This window comes from Pleurodeles waltl, chromosome 6, assembly GCF_031143425.1.
Source record: "Pleurodeles waltl isolate 20211129_DDA chromosome 6, aPleWal1.hap1.20221129, whole genome shotgun sequence".
NCBI classification, from domain to species: Eukaryota; Metazoa; Chordata; class Amphibia; order Caudata; family Salamandridae; genus Pleurodeles; species Pleurodeles waltl.
This window is the reverse complement of record NC_090445.1, coordinates 431800768-431813100: the sequence shown is the minus strand read 5'-3', so window position 1 is coordinate 431813100 and position 12333 is coordinate 431800768. Positions and strand designations below refer to the sequence as shown.

The window sequence follows — 12333 nt, the reverse complement described above, 5'->3', positions numbered from 1 at the left end:
CCGATTTATGTGTGTAATTAGCTTGCGACCTTCCGCCATAGCAGTCAATGTTATTACGATCTACAAAGGTTCAGGAGCCTTTGGGGACGAAGGCCACAATTCTTTTTCTGTGGCTGCGATCTTTGCATATTGCAAAAACTGACCTCTGCCCAGTCCGAATGTGTCTGTGGCATCCTGAATTATGATGTGTCCCCTGGATATAAGTTGGGGAGCATTAAGCACCCTCCTTCTCTTCATTTGTCAGTGGTCATTGCTTGGGTGGCGATCTGCACAAAGGGACATAAGATCCAGAGGTCTAATTTTGGGGCGAATTGTGCCCGTTGTTGTATCTGACGTACCACTCGTTCTGAAAGTGTGCATAACAGAAATATTATGTGGGGGAGCGTGCCAGGAACACCCACACCCCTCACCAATAACTGACCTAGTTGGTGTCCCTCGTGTGTACCAGCAAGCAGTGATCTCTCCCAGCTGTGTTCAGTGTCCAACCAGTGGACTGTGTGTTGAATCTGTGCAGCCAAGTAATTTAGTCTGTGAGCTCCATCCCTCCTATGCTCTCCGTAGCGTTGTCAGCCCAATTTTACATAGTTTACCTGCCCACAGCAAATACACCAAAAGCTTATCTAAGTCCTTGAACACCTGAGGGGGAAGATTGTACATGGAGCACTGAAGGTGCATATAGACATCTGGGCAAGACCACCATTTTTATGAGGGCAATTTTACCCATAGGAGAGAGTTGTAATAAATTCCAAAGTTCTATTGACGGCGAAGGTTGTGGATGACGCAGCCAATATTCATCTCATAGGCCTTTTGTCTATCACATGTAACATGAATACCTAAATATTTAATGCTATCTGTTTTCCAAGGTATCCCAACCTTGGGCAATTGATGGGTGGGCACAGTTGCAGTCGCCTAATGGGAAATACTAGTGATTTCCTATTGTTCACCCTCAATCCAGAAAGCTCGTCAAATTTGTCTATAACCTTTAGAAGGATAGGAGTAGAGTATTCCAACTGAAGAAGGTACCATGCATTGTCGACGTAGAGCAAAATTATGTGTTAGTAAAGCCCACCTGCATACCCCACCCCCTCAATACCCAGCACAAATGACAAGCCAGGGGCACTGCAAGAGTAAATATCAGAGGTGACAAGGGGCATCCTGGTCTCCTTCCGCACTGCAGATGGATAGCATCTGACACACAGCTTCCTGTTCTGACTCTCACCACAGGGAGTGCATAAAGTAACTGCCTCAATCATGTGAAGCCCACGCCCAGCCCCATGCCCAGGACCTGCCAGATGTATCCCCAAATCACAGAGTCAAAGGCTTGCTGGATATTTTAAAAAAAGCTAGCGCACACAGGTAAGTCGTCGCCTCTTGGGCATGCATGACATGAGTTCAACTGCAAATATTGCACACAGTGTACCTGCAAGCGATAAAGTCAGACTGGTCAGTGTGAATTAGTCAAGGCATGTATGGTAGTAATCTCAGCGCCAGCACATGACTAAGAATTTTTCAATCTAATTCAGAATGGATAGTGGACGATAAGATCTCTCCCCCAGGGGGGTCTTTCCCCGTCTTAGGGATCATCACTATAATCGCTTCTCTCATAATAGCATGAAGCATCTTTCTCTTCAAGGCTCATTGTACACTAGGACCAATTTATCTGCTAATGGCATCACAAAACTCTTATAAAATTCTGCCGGTATCCCATTCGCCCCTGGCGGCTTAGCTGTCCTCAGTGCTTCAATAGCGCCCAGCAAATCCTGCTTAGATAGAGGGGCACCCAGTGTTTGCCTTTCGTCAGATTCAAGTCGGGGAAGTCATAGCTCAGCCGGGTAATCTGAAGGAGCATGGTAATCTGTCATGTGTGGCATCTGATAAACACCCTGAAGGTGGGCTGGAAAGACCTCGTTGATGGTATGTTGCGTGTTAATGATCTGACCTCTCATCGCGCAGTGTTAAAATTGGGCGAGGTCTGGCCTCTGAGTCCTGGTTTTGCCAGTGTATCCTTGTCTTGAGTTGGTCCCTTCTCCCATGCCTGTCGGATACCTACTGTTGCAGCCATACTCTCACCTCGAACCACAACCTTGCAGACGTCCCATTCTATTGCCCGATTGTTCAAATGTTCCCAGTTCTGAGCAAAGTAATGTGCAAATACTTCAGACAGTGTGTTATGGAAGACCGAATCTGTCAAGGCTTCCCTCCTCAGTCTCCACTGGGGCACTGCAGGTGGCATGCACATTAGGGAGTAGGTGAGTAGGAGGTGCGAGTGATCTGAGATATAGCACCACAAATATGACTTGTCCAGTGTACATTGCAGTGCCGCAGACTGGACTAAAAATTAGTCCAGGCGGCTGCGGGTGCGACCACTGGCATATAGCATGAGTATACTCGCCCTTGTGGGTGGTGTACGCACCAGGCGTCCACTAAGTCTGCATTAGTCTGTAGTTGTGCAGGGACGGGCCTCATTTGGCTTGGTGTTCTGCCTTGGGGGGTGGAAATCTATTTATTTCTCCATCCATCACACAATTAAGGTCACCCTCTAGTATCACATCAGAGTCCAAGTGGTCACGTGCCACCAGCACCACCCCGCCAAAGAATGCCCCATTGTTGTGGCCATACACATTTATAAAGCAGGACCCTTGACCATCCAATGTGCCTGCAATTATGACATACCTCCCTTCTGAGTCCACCTGGACTTTTGTTTTTAAGAAAGGGACTTCCGGGGCTATCCATATGAGAGTACCTCGGGCATAGCCAGAGTAGGGTGTAGCGTATATCTGCCGTCTTCATCTCCTCTTTAAATATTTAATGCAGTCCCCCCAAATATGGGCCTCCTGGAGGAAAGCTATAGACACCCCATGTCTTTTAAGATATGCGTGGACTTGGGCCCTCTTGTCAAGTCTGTTAAGTCCCCTCACATTCCACGTGAGGAATTTATAGTTTGTCCCCTTAATTGGCATGGCAGACAAGGGCCTAGGATTTTGACAAATCTAAAACCACTTTTTGTGTATCGCAGTTTGTAAGAGCACCAATACGTTTTAGGAGGTAATTCAATAAAGAACCTTGTTGAATACAAACATGTCTCAATGATATCCTCCCTCAGGCAGCGTTAGGAAGACCCAGAGACACAAACCACAGTTGCTGGGTCTCGAATCCCCACCCCATCCTTCCACCCTCGCCCCAGCAATACCCTTAATGGAACGGAACAAAGAGAAGAATGAGGGAAAGAAAAGAGAGAAAGAGGATTACACTGAATAAAATATAACCTTTTGCGTTTGTCATTACAGACTTGGATTCCAAGTCCTCTGTGAATTGCAAGGCTTCGAAGGGGACCCCAGCAACCCGCAAGAGGTTTGTTACACAGCACCTTCCATCAGTCAAGCCTAAAAATATTGTAGTCCGGGTACCTTAACGTTCAGAGCAATGTAGAAGGGCACGGGACCTCCAGCTGGGGCGACTTAGAAACCAGCAGTTCACCTCTCCATCACAGTCTAAGATCACGAAAAAAATGATAGTACCTTGGAGTGGTTTCTCACCAAGTCATGTTGCAGTTAGTTCTCACCCACCCTGTGCTTCAGTTGGGCAATTAGCTTGCATCCGTGATATCGCTTAAGGCGCCAGGAGTCTCTCCCAATTGCGTGAAGGAGTTCTGCAAGTGTATTGTCAATATTTATGCTTGTAGCATCCCATCCGGGCATACACGGATGCGCCCAGTGTCGTTTCTCGTATTTATTTTCGTGCCATTCCTGGGTCCACCGGTCGGTGGTAAGTCCCAGGCATTCATACTATTCCATCGCTGTCTGTGGGGTGTCGTGAAAAACAACTTTTCATCATACTGTATCCTGAGCTGGGCTGGGAACATAAGGCTGTAACAAATTTGATGTTCTCAGCATTTTTTTTTTTAAACTGGATTAAGGTTTTTGCAGAGTATTTGCACCCACTGGGTATAGTCCGGGAATACTAGGACTTGGCTGATTCTCAAACTGAGGATGCCGGTGAACACGTACTTGTTGAAGTACAGCGTCCCTATCTCTGAAGTTGAACAGGTGAGTTATCAAGGAAGAGGGAGGGGCACCCGGCTGCGGGGGAGCCTGCAACGCCTGGAGGGCACCTTCGGTCGAGAAGAATTTAGAGAGACCCTTTGGTTGCAGTTTGACTATCCAGTCTTCCAGGAACAGTTCAGCAGAGTGCCCCTGTGCCCGCTCCCAAAAGCCTACCAGGCATATATTATTTCAGCCTGCGTCCTTTTTCGTTCTCAACATGTTCCTCTATCTTGTTCATACTGCCCCTGATCCCGTCACGGTGGCCTGTATTAACTTGACTTCGTTTTGTAGAACCGTAATCTCATCCTCTTTGGTGGTCACCCTGTCGGACACCTTCCTCCAGTCCAGGCAGAAGTGATTAATATCAATTGCGATGGCATTTATTTTTTAGTATAATGCCGCCCTGGTGCCCTGTATAATTGCCAGAATTTCTGGAGTGGCCATCGGGCCATCTTCTCCTGTACGGACTCCTGCTGTCCCGGGCCCTGCACCCTATATCGGTCAATTTTGTTGGCCTGTCTAGGCTTGTTGGCCTTATCCTTGCCCATTGTGATGGCGACGTAGAGGTCAGGCAGCCCACTGAAGAGACCAGGGAATCGCCAATCTTCCGGAGCTGCTATAAATGCCTAGGACAACAGCGTCCAGCAGAGCTATGCTTCCAGTTGCTCTGCACGTGGGCTTGGCAATTTCAGGGCCCACCCCGCAGGCAGCACCAGGGTCACTAGAAGTTAATGTCCAAGTCTCGTAGTAGTCTTAGGGGTCCCCCCCTCCTTTGCCTATGGTCTTATGTGAGTTAGCATTGTGCCAGCTGCTTATTCCAGTCCTTGAATGTCTTGTGGTGAGGGCCAGTCCCGCCCCCATCCAGACAATACCCAGATTCCCTTGATCAAGCAGTGGGGAATATAGAGCCACTCTGTGTAGGAAAGTTCCATCTTTCTGGCGTAGTTACCCCCACTTTTTGATGTCAGTCTGTTAAGACTGTAGTTCACTGAGATCCTGCTAACCAGGACCCCAGTATCTCTGCTCTCCCCTCTAAATTTGGTTGCTGGTAACCTTTTTACACTCACAATTGGCATACTGGTACATTTTCTGTAAGTCCCTAGTAAATGGTACTTAAGTATCCAAGGCATTGGTACACCAGGGGTCTCCCATGGGCTGCATTAGGCTTCATGCCACCCATGGGAGCCCATACGAACTGTCTGTAGGCCTGCCATTGCAGCCTACGTGAAAAGGTGCATGCATCCTTTTACTGCTGGTCACTACACCAGGTCACTAAGTCACCCCAATGGTATGCCCTTTCAGCCCAAAGGGCAGAGTGCAGGTTATGAGGTGTGTGTTGTGTGTGAGGTACCCCTATGAAATCCAGTTCCAACGCACAGGACTTTGGAAGTGTGGAGAAGCCAGTTTACCCATGTAATGGCCACAGGTCACTCACTACCTGTGGTCAAGCTACGTAATGGTAACTCCGAACTTTGGTATCAAACATGTCGGAATCATACCCCAATATTAATGTCCGTATTGGTGGCATGATTCCATGCACTCTGGGGGGCTGCTTAGAGGACCCTCCAGTATTTTTCCTATCAGTCTCCTATCTTCGAGGGTTTGCGAGCAGCCCACGCTGTTGCAGCCCCTTGAACAGGTTTCTGCCATCCTGCTGCTTGACCAACTCGAGCAGGGGAAGGCAGAACAAAGGATTTCCTGTGGAGAGGAGATGCAACACCCTCTCCCTTGGAAATAGGTGTCAGACTGGGGAGGGCTATATAGTGCCTTCTTGCATAATCCAGTTTGCACCAGTCCAGGGGACCCCTGGTCCCTCCTCTGGCGCGAAACCACACAAAGGAAAGGGGGGGCCACCACCCCTATCCATCATCACCCCAGGGTTGGTTTCCATAGGAGCTCTAGGTGGCCACTTGATTCTGCGATCTTGGAAACAAGATGTACAGAGGCCCCTGGGAGCATCTGGTTGGTCTAGACAGGTGACCGATGTCAGTGATCCCCTGTTATAGGTGGTCACCCTACAGAGTGACCAAGCCTCCTGTTATGCCTATTTAGAGACTCCTTTACGGGTGGGTCCCCAGATTTGGTGTGCAAGACTCCCGCAGGTCTCCTCTCCATTGACCTCTTCTGCCCCTTGGCCACCGGAACCACAGCTGGACTTTACAGGAACCAAACATGCCTGCATCCCCCTTGACGACCATCGCCTTGCAACATTGTTTCCCTGGCTCATTCCGGCAATTGCAACATTCCCATGGCTGTGCATCGTCTGGAGTTGGTAGCTGTGGATGAGCAGCCAAGGCTTATCTAGGAGACATGCAAAGCTCATGCAATACCTCTACAGTCAAACAGTACTTGAACACAAGAAAGTTAACTCTTGGTTGTACAAAAATAAAGATACTTTATTTTTTTGGACCACGGTATCGGAAAATACTAGAGGCAACCCTCCATTAGCAGGTAATTAAATAACTTTGTATTTGCGCTTTACAATTGTGGGCGTTTTCTTTTCTGGCTCTCGCCGGTTCCTCTAAAAAAAAAAAAAAGCCGCTGTGTCCCCTGCGGCCTTACTCCCCCTTAGGACACTTCCTCCGGCCTCCCAACTGCTCCTCCCTCCCACCTCCCCTTCTTAATGGCAGCCGATGCGCGGCGCCTAGTGTGACCCCCCTGACCTGCTTTGGGCCAGAAGTACACTTCGACTCCACCAGCCTGCCTCCGTGCCCCTGACCCCGCCGTTTTTGCTGCACAGGAAGTTAGAGGCCCTCCACCACCCGCAGGCACCCACCTGCGCCTCATCCCTGGTGCCTAGTGGTAGGCGTGTCTAGTATACCGTGTATTTCGTTCCATAGCTTGTATTTCGTTTCTTGTATTTGGTTTTTTGTTTTTCATATTGGTTTTACCCTAAACTCTGCCCATTTTGTGCTCCGCTTTGTATTTGCGCTTTATAATTGTGCCCGTTTTCTTTTCCGGCTCTCGCTGGTTCCTCAAAACCCAGCCACTGCTGCTCCTGTGGCCCCTAACGCCCCCATTGGACACTCCCTCCCAGCTGCTCCTCCCCTTCTTAATGGTGGCCGCTGGCACGCCAAGGGGCAAGTCTGTCTGCGTCCGTATGCCCCTGGACCGCGCCCAGCACCTGTTCCACGCTTCTCTGACCCCCCTCCCCACAAGCACCACTACTCCTCCACAGAACTCATTGCTCTTAACCCAGGCCAGCACCCCCCCCTGCGCCCAGGCCAACCCCAAACACACACACACGGACCTTTCACATGCCACTCATGCCATTTCTCCTGCACTCACACCAACAAGCACCACAACAACACCAAACCCCGCAATCGCCTCAACTGCATCCTCCTTAACACCTGCTCTGTCCAGAAGCATGCCATCGAGCTTTGGGACCTGCTCACCACAAACTCTCCTGACATCGCCTTCCTCACTGAAACATGGATGAACTCTTAATCAGAACCTGACATCGCCATAGCCATCCCAGAAGGTTACAAAATCACCCATGGAGACCGCACCAACAAACCAGGAGGAGGTATCGCCATAATACACAAAAACTCCATCAAAATTTCCACCAACGACACCCTAGACAGCGCAGAACACCTACACTTTCAAGTACACATCAACCCCAACACCACCCTTAGAGGAACCCTCACCTACAGACCACCAGGACCCCGCCCCCCATTCTGTGACACCATTGCCGATACCATCAGCTTCCACGCCCTCACCTCCACAGATGACATACTCCTTGGTGACCTCAAAGTTCACCTGGAAAGTACCCACGACTGCAACTCCACTGCCCTGCTGGACAACCTCACGAACCTCGGCCTCAAGCAACTGGTCACCTCACCCACCCACTCAGCAGGACACACGCTAGTCGACATCTTCACCTCCAGCAGCCACATCACCTTCACTCACACCACCAAACTCCACTGGACTGACCACCACTGCGTCCACTTCTCCTTCATGAAACCCACCACCATCAACACACTACACCCTACCGCAAGTAGAACAAGATCTCCAAAGAACACCTGATCTCCAACCTCGCACAAGCTCCACCTCCCACCACCAACGACCCCAACATCGCCGCCCTCAACCTCACATGATGGCTAGAAACTTGCGCAGACTCCCTCGCCCCTTTGAAAACAAACAACACCCTCACCATCAAGACCGCCCCCTGGTTCACCACAGAACTTAAGTCTTCCAAACGAGAATGCTGAAAAATTGAGAGCCTGGCGCCAAGAACCTTCAATGAGCAACTTCTCCGCCCTTAAAACAGCCATGCGTAAACACCACCAACTCATCCTGACCACCAAACGGTCCTTCTACGAAGAATGCATAGACAACAACACACACAACAGCAAGGAACTCTTTGCCATCATCAAAGAACTCCCCAAACCCAAATCCTGCACCATCGACCACCCTCCACACTCCCAAAACCTCTGCAACTCCCTCTCCAACTACTTCCACTGCAAAATCGCACACATACACGACAGCTTCACATCATCAGCACCCACCATCACCACCACCAATACAACCAACACCACAACACCCTGCCGCACCAACCTACTGAACACCTAGACCCCCACCAACAACGAAGAAATCGGCAAAACCATGAGCTCCATTCACTCAGGCTCCCCAACAGACCCTTGCCCCCACCACATCTTCAACAAGGCCAGCCAAATCATCGCTCTACAGCTCCGGGCAGTCATCAACAGTTCCTTCGACACCGGAACCTTCCCAGATATTTGGAAGCACGCCGAAGTCAATGCTCTTCTCAAAAAACCCAAAGCAGACCCTGAAGACCTCACAAACTACCAACCCATTTCTCTTCTCCCCTTCCCCGCAAAGGTTGTTGAGAAAATAGTAAGCATACATGTAGGAAGTTGGCTCTGTATATACTATTTCAAAGTAAGAAATAGTGTGCACAGAGTCCAAGGGTTCCCCTTAGAGTAAGATAGTGGCAAAAGTAGATAATTCTAATGCTCTATTTTGTGGTAGTGTGGTTGAGCAGTAGGCTTATCAGAGGGTAGTGTTAAGCATTTGTTGTACACACACAGGCAATAAATGAGGAGCACACACTCAAACAATTACTCCAGGCCAATAGGTTTTTATATTGAAAAAAATATATTTTCTTAGATTATTTTAAGAACCACAGGTTCAAGATTTACAGTTAATACTTTAAATGTAAGGTACTTCACTTAGATACTTTAGGAACTTTGAATGAAAACCATATCATGTACAGTCTTTGTAAAAAAAAAAAAAAATGGCAATAAGCTATTTTCAAAGTGGACACTTAGTGCACAATCAACAGTTCCTGGGGGAGATAAGTAAAGGTTAATTTTGAGGGTAAGTAAAACACTTACAAGTCTCACGTTTGGGGCATAGGCAGCCCACTGTTGGGGGTTCAAGGCAACCCCAAAGTTACCACACCAGCAGCTCGGGCCGGTCAGGTGCGGTGGTCAAAGAGGAGCCCATAACACATAAGCATCTATGGGGAACAGGAGTGCCCCGGTTCCAGTCTGCCAGCAGGTAAGTACCTGTGTCCTCAGGGGGTTGGGGGGGGGCGGAAGACCAGGGGGGTTTTGTAGAGCACTGGGGGGGGGGGCATGAGAAGGCACACAAAGTACACCCTCAGCGGCACTGGGGCGGCCAGGTGCAGTGAGCAAAGCAGGCGTTGGGTTTAGATTGAAAACAATGGATGGACCTGGGGGTCACTCTAGCGTTGCCAGCAGGCACATGGGGGGCTTCTCGGGACAGCCACCACCTGGTCTAAGCAGATGGTCGTATGGGGGTCGCTCTTGCACTGAAGTTAGGTTCCTTCAGGTACTGGGGGCTGCGGTTGCAGTGTTGGTTCCAGGCATTCGGGTCCCTTGTTACAGGCAGTCTCGGTTGGGGGGAGCCTCTGGATTCTCTCTGCAGGCGTTGCTGTGAGGGCTCGGGGGGGGGGGATCATCTCTGCTTACTCATGGACTCGCAGTCGCCGGGGAGTCCTCCCTGAGGTGTTGGTTTTCTGCCGGTCGAGCAGGGGGTGTCGGGTGCAGAGGGTGAAGTCTCAAGCTTCTGGCGGTAAACGTGAAGTCTTTGGAAGTTGCTTCTTTGTTGCAAAGAAGTTGCAGGTTTTGAACAGGGCCGCTGTTCACGGGAGTTTCTTGGTCCTGTAGTCCTCTGAGGCTTCAGAGGTCGCTGGTCCCCTGTCGGATATGTCGCTGGAGCAGGTTTTCGAAGATGGAGACAGGCCGGTAGGGCTGGGGCCAAATCAGTTGTCGTCTTCCTCCTTCTCTGCAGGCTTGTAGGTCAGCAGTCCTTCTTTCTTCAGGTTTCAAGAATCTGATTTCCTGGGATCTGGGGAGCCCCTAAATATTGAATTTAGGGGTGTTTAGGTCTGGGAGGGCAGTAGCCAATGGCTACTGGCCTTGAGGGTGGCTACACCCTCTTTGTGCCTCCTCCCTGTGGGGAGGGGGGCACATCCCTAATCCTATTGGGGGAATCCTCCAAACTCAAGATGGAGGATTTCTCAAGGCAGGAGTCACCTCAGCGCAGGACACCATAGGGGCTGTCCCGACTGGTGGGTGACTCTTCCTTGTTTTTCTCATTATCGCCTCAAGCCTTGCTGCCAAAAGTGGGGGCAGTGGCCGGAGGGGCGGTCATCTCCACTAGCTGGGATGCCCTGGGGCTCTGTAGCAAAAGGGGTGAGCCAGGTGTTACAGTTCCAGCAGGGGGAGGTGAGAAGTACCTCCACCCAGTACAGGCTTTGTTCCTGGCCACAGAGTGACAAAGGCACTCTCCCCATATGGCCAGCAACATGTCTGGTGTGTTTCAGGTTGGCAGGAACTGGTCAGCCTACACTAGAAGTCGGGTATGTTTTCAGGGGGCATCTCTAAGATGCCCTCTGGGTGTATTTTACAATAAATTGCACACTGGCATCAGTGTGCAGCTATTGTCCTTAGAAGTTTGATAGCCATTATGGAATTGTGGAGCTTGTGTTTGACAAACTCCCAGACCACATACTCTTATGGCTACCCTGCACTTACAATGTCTAAGGTTTTGCTAAGACACTGTAGGGGTATAGTGCTTATGCACATATGCCCTCACCTGTAGTATAGTGCACCCTGCCTTAGGGCTGTAAGGCCTGCGAGAGGGGTGACTTGCCTATGCCACAGGCAGTGTGAGGTTGGCATGGCACTCTGAGGGGAGTGCCATGTCGACTTAGTCTTTTTCTCCCCACCAGCACACACAAGCTGTGATGCACTGTGCATGTGCTGAGTGAGGGGACCCCAGGGTGGCATAAGACATGCTGCAGCCCTTAGAGACCTTCCCTGGCATCAGGGGTACAAGTTACAAGGGACTTACCTGAGTGCCAGGGTTGTGCTAATTGTGGCGACAAAGGTACAGTTTAGGGAAAGAACACTGGTGCTGGGGGCTGGTTAGCAGGGTCCCAGCACACTTTCAAACCATAACTTAGCATCAGCAAAGGCAAAACGTTAGGGGGTAACCATGCCAAGGAGGCATTTCCTTACAGAGGTGCACTGAGCTTTGCCAGGTGACTGGTTTATTCTGCCATGTTGTGAGCAAGATGTGCGGAGGCCCCTGGAGCATCTGACTTATTATGCCAGGTATATGACATCCCTGACCTCCTCTGATCTTTTCTATCTGGACACGTATTCACTATGACTAAGGTTGCCTGACTCAGTATAGGGTGCCACACCATAGGTGTACATCATAAACTGAGCCAGCCTTTTATAGTTGGTATCTTGGATCTCGGGCCTGGTAGCAGGCAGGGGATGTCCACCACACTCCTTACCCTTTCAGACCAGTAAGAGACAGGCAATCATTGAACCTTTGCAGCACGCCTTGTCACTAGTTCAGCTTATATATAACTGATTTGATACATTGAGGGCAGCAAACAGGTAAAAACCGTCTCTTACCTAGTGGCCCTGCCTTCTCCTATTGCCTCACCCCCTGTCTTCTTCTCACCAGTGCGCCCGCAAGGGTCCCTGGTAGCATGTGGCCCAGGGGGCTGGCAAATCTGTTGTGCTGATCGTGAGAAAAGCCCCCACCCCCTCCCTCCAGGACACTGATGGCAGAGCCCGGTGCTGAGGCAAAGCGTGTCTACCCCGCCAGGGACCCAACGGCGATCAAGGGCCAGCCAGGATCCCAACTGTTTTGCAGTCTCAGGGACCCATAGCTGTTACTCTTCCGATGCCACTTCCCGCAGCATCTTTCCATTGGGTCAGGAAGGCAGGGGGTCTGCTCACAGTCCACTGGTGGATTTTTATGTGTGGGCTGCAACAGGCAG

The 12333-nt window shown here is 50.3% G+C and overlaps 1 protein-coding gene across 10 annotated transcripts in view; it reads left to right on the top strand.

The window, feature by feature from the left end:
* The window catches only part of LOC138299844 (zinc finger CCCH domain-containing protein 11A-like), a 273758-nt gene that overhangs the window by 36803 nt on the left and 224622 nt on the right, over positions 1–12333 (top strand). The window lies entirely within an intron of this gene.